The sequence below is a fragment of the Episyrphus balteatus genome, chromosome 1 (genome assembly GCF_945859705.1).
Source record: "Episyrphus balteatus chromosome 1, idEpiBalt1.1, whole genome shotgun sequence".
NCBI lineage: Eukaryota > Metazoa > Arthropoda > Insecta > Diptera > Syrphidae > Episyrphus > Episyrphus balteatus.
In genome coordinates, this window is record NC_079134.1 from 153,243,721 (window position 1) to 153,248,902 (window position 5,182).

The window sequence follows — 5,182 nt, forward strand, 5'->3', positions numbered from 1 at the left end:
TCATTAACCATAGTTTTTCTCCCTATTACATTTTTCACCGAGTTACCCTTCCCACCAATCATATTCCAGTATTGGAAAGCTAATCATCTCGATCATTATTATCTATGGGTAACCAATCTATGAAATAAATTGTCAAAGGTCTATACATTGACATTCATGATTGACATTCTGAAAACAACACGGACAAAGAAGGAAGACAAAATGGCAGCAATTTGGTGAGTATTAAATTTATTTAATATTTTCAAGGTATTTCCCTTTTTTTTTCTTTTATATTTTTTTTCAGGTACTCCCTACTTCCTAAAGAAGAACAGGATTCGTCATTTAAGGTAAGTTGTTCAGCTTTTCTTGTAAATTTGTGTTTCTATGAGGTTTGTTTACATCGGGTTTTTTTTTTTTTTTTTTTAGCAGCAACAGGCGTCCGCAACAAAATTTCTTATGAGAATATTCCCCGGAATATTCGAGTAAGAAACAAAAAGGTCGCCTGTGGTTTTATTTCTACTAAATCATTGAACCAGTGGGAATTATGGAGTTTTCTATAGCTTAAGGTAAATAAAATTCAAATGAATATTCCATCGATTAACCTTATTTTATTTTCAGGCATAGAATGATGACATGGATGGGCCATATGATTTCCGGTGCACGTGTTTCGAATTTTGCAACATGAAACCAACAAGAACCATCGTTTAGTTGCTGAAAGATGTCGGGGTTCAAACTGAACACCGACTTCTAAATGTTCTTGCCCGGTGAAAATGGGAATTCTTGCCTGGTGAAAAATGATTTTCGCTAAAATGAAACTCCAACCCAGGCGGAATAGTTTTGGTGCCAAAAAAAATTGTTTAGCTACCATTTTGAACTGGGTTGCACTAAGTTTTCGTCCGTGGGGAGCAACCCATGTTATAAGCCGGGCTTAATTTAGGCTTGGTAGTTTCATTCATGAAAAAAAACTCATTTGACGCAGACATAACTGTTCCGGTAAGTGTTGTTATTTCTTTCTATTGGCTTTAATTATAATAATTTTTCTATTTGCAGACAACTTACTACTGGATCAAAAATTCAATGGCAACTTATTTCAACGTTAGACAACATAATTCCAGAACATACAACTACTTCCTATCTATGTCGCAGAAGTGGAGAGGAAACCCGGTGAGTGATTAATAATAAGTTTTATTTTAAGTAATTATACGAACTGGCCTGGCATTTAAAGGTCATGTATTTGATACATAATTTAAGGTTCCAAAGTAGCTAACTAAAAAAAATTAAAAACAATTAACACAAATCATGCTCAAATACAATGGTACCAGAAAATAAATAATAAAACACAGTGGACTTGTACCATAGTTAAAAAAAAAACAAATAAATTAAATAAATAAGTAAAAATCAATAAATTAACTAAAAGTAAATATCACAGATTTTGATTATTCTAAAGAATTAATCTAAACTTAAACTAAATATCACAGATTATACTTTTTGTAAAACTATTAAAATAAATTATGCTAATTAAGATAAAAAAAAAAATATCACAGTATGTAAGTTAGTACCTAAGCTATCAGTCAATTATAAAAAAAATTAAAAATATCACAGGGCAAGTGGTTAGTAACTTATCTCTAGAAATCACAGATGCTCATACTAACTACTATTTATAATCTAATATCACAGTTAGTTTAAAATAATTTAAAAGCTAATAAATAAATAACATTCAACAGTAAACATAAAATAACACATAACATATAAAATAAATTAAAGGCATGCAATAAACATATAAATTTAATACAGCAAACATTTTTTTAATCTTTTATATCAACATCGTTGGGAAATTATTTTGACACAGGGTGTTTCGAACATGAGGTTTATTTTGTTTTGTTTTATTTTGTTTTTTTTTTTTCATCTCTTATTACAAAATTGTCTACGAATCGTTAAAACTTTTTCGAGTATTTTAAACGGCATTTTCGGATAAATATATAAAATTTGTTTATTGTTTGAGGTCTTTCGCGTGGAATATACCGATTCGTTTACCATTAAGATTTTCAAGTTCGTACATGTGATTGCCAACTTGTTTTACTACTCGGCACTTTATGTATTTTGGTGACAGTTTCGCCGAAAGATATTTTGATGAGTCACTTAGTACAAAATTCCTCCGGTACACCTCTTGTCCAGGGATATAACGAACATTCTTAGTTCGGACATTATTATGTTCTCGCGGATTTGTCATTAGCCTTCATAATGTTTTCTCGAATCTGATTCCTTATGCACTGCAATCGATTTTGTCGGGGAAGAGTTAACAACTCATTGTCGTCCATCGCGTTCAACTTTCTAGCAAGCTCATAACTACTACCGTGCATCATCATATTAGTACCAAATAAAGCATAATAAGGTGATACACCAATAGAGCTATGAACTGCACTCCTTAATGCACAAGCAATATCTCCAAGGTGGGAATCCCAATCTTTTTGATCACTTTTGAGGTATGATCGGATAGCTGCTAGCAATGAGCGGTTAACCCTCTCTGACGCATTCTATTGCGGTGCATAGTTCGCAGTTCTGAAGTGTCTAATGCCATATTTTGAAACAAAATTTTGAAACTCTTTGGCCGCAAATTGTTTCCCGTTATCAGAGTGTATTATGTTTGGAACCCCAAACATATTAATCACATCTTCTTTTAAAAATTTCAACACACTCATAGTGTCTGCTTTACGGAACGCTTTCAACAAAACAAATTTGGACAAATGGTCTAAAACAACCAACACATATACATTTCCTAATTTTGACCTCGGATAAGGTCCTAAAAAGTCTATATATAGTTTTTCAAATGGACGATTACTACAATAAGAAGTCACAATAGGGGGACGAGATAATTGGTTAGACGCTTTACATTGTTTACACACACTACAATTAGAAACATAATCACGCACATGCACAGTCATATTAGGCCAGAAGAAAAACTGCCTAATACGATTCAAAGTTTTCGAAATCCCACCATGCGCAGATTTCGGTGGATCATGTGCCCTATACAAGATCCCTTCAGTCAATTCGGTTGGAACCCAAAGCAACCAAGAATGCTCTACCATTTCTTCTTCACCGAACCTTCTAAAAGCTTTCTTATATACATATCCGTCTTCAATTTTTAAATCGGGAAGTTCATTTTTACGCTCGTTTATAGTAGCAATTAGCTTCAAATATTCTTCCGACTGAAATTCTTCGGACTCTAAGTCAATCCACGGAGCAACATCTTCCAAGTCCAGAGAATCTACGTGTACCCGAGAAAGAGTATCCGGTACTACATTCTGGCTACCTTTACGGTGCTGTATGTCGAAGACATAGGTCTGCAAAGACAAACTCCACCTTGCGAGTTTTCCACTCAAATCCTTCATGCTCATCAGCCATTGAAGGCTGGAGTGGTCAGTAATGACTGTGAAGTCCATGCCCTCGACATACGGCCTGAATTTCTTCACAGCCATCACGGCGGCCATGCACTCCTTCTCGGTCACACTGTAGTTTCTCTGGCTTTTATTAAATTTTTGAGACATGTAAGCTATAGGGACTTCACCGTCCTCCTCGTCTCTTTGGAACAGTACGGCCCCGATCCCAGCATCCGAAGCATCACATTGGATATAAAATCTTTTTGTGAAGTCCGGGTGCGAAAGAACTGGAGCCGAAGTCAATGCACTTTTCAACTCCTCAAACGCCTTCAGTGCTTCCTCAGTCATTTTGAATTTTACATTTTTCTTGCCCAGCAGATCCGTCAGGGGTGCAGTCAGGCTAGAAAAATTCTTTATGAATTTCCGATACCAGCCTGCTAAACCAAGTAACCGCCGAACCTGTTTTTGGGTTTTGGGAAGTGGAAAATCCACTATCGCCTCCACCTTGCCAGGGTCGGTTTTAAGCCGTCCACCACCAACTATGAAGCCCAAGTATTTCAACTCCTTGAAGCAAAACTTGGATTTCTTCATGTTGATGGTGAGATTCGCTTTGCGTAAGCAGTCGGCTACTTCGCTTAACAGGGCGATATGCGTCTCGAAATCCGGCGCCATGATAAGCAAATCGTCCAGATACACGAATACACGATCCCTAAGTCGTGCAGGAATCACCTTGTCCATCAACTGGCATAACCTTTGGGCTGCATTGCACAATCCAAAGGGCATAACAGTAAATTGGTACAAGGGTCTTCCCGGTACCGCAAAGGCAGTCTTTTCCCTACTCTGTTTCTCCAACGGTATTTGCCAGAATGCTTCCTTTAGATCAATACTACTAATGTAGTATGTATCCGGTAGTCGGCTGAGAAGTCCCTCGATATGTGGAAGTGGATTAGCATTTTTCTTCGTCAGTGAGTTCACCTTACGAGAATCCAAGCAAAGTCTATTTTTGCCTGGTTTCCGCAAGAGAACCACTGGCGAACACCACGGGCTTTCACTCACTTCTATAACGCCGAGACTCAACATCCGATCTAACTCTTCATACAAAATGGCTTGTATCGCTGGAGAGACAGGGTAGTGACGCTGCTTCACAGGGAGCGCATCACCAGTATCTATGACGTGCTCCATCAACGTCGTCTTTCCAAGACCATCCCGGTCAAAACATAGAAACTTCTGCCTGACTGTATCCAATCTGGCCTGCTGATCGACACTCAACTGGTGAGCGTTCAGCACTTCAGAATTTTCTTCGAGAGAGACACTACTAACTATTCCTGGGGCTAACTTGAACGCCCTCCAAAAGTCAACCCCTAGGTAGATCTCTTGATCCAAATTAGGAACGAGGAAAAACGTGAGCTCCTCTTCTTGGTCATTATGACGAACTTTAATTTCGATTTTACCTTCTATCGACTGACTTTTACCGTCAGCCGTTTTCACTCCGGATTTAAAGGGAGTTACTCGACAACCTAGCTCTTCGACTAGCTGCATACAATTTTTCCCTAATATGCTTACGCTAGCTCCACTGTCGAGCAAACCAAAAACTTCTTTTTCTCCTAATTTAATCCTAGCATAGGGTCGAGGATCTGACGATAAATTTAAAATCGAAGACATTTTTATTTTAGTTGCTCTTCGCGCTCGGTACCTTTCTCTACATTTTAAAATCTCTTTAGATGGAACGCTAATCGCACTGTTAAAAATTCTTTTTTTTGCACTTTCATATTCTTGAAGACGTATATGAAACGGCCTAATTTGGAATAACTTCTTTTCTTTTATTT

The 5,182-nt window shown here is 37.3% G+C and overlaps 1 long non-coding RNA gene across 1 annotated transcript; it reads left to right on the plus strand.

Moving 5' to 3' along the window:
* Positions 1 to 405: 405 nt before the first annotated feature.
* On the plus strand, positions 406 to 2,466 carry LOC129905697 (uncharacterized). The gene is made up of 3 exons (XR_008770636.1): positions 406 to 545; positions 598 to 972; positions 1,030 to 2,466. It is a non-coding gene; the product is annotated as an uncharacterized LOC129905697 (long non-coding RNA).
* Positions 2,467 to 5,182: the final 2,716 nt, after the last annotated feature.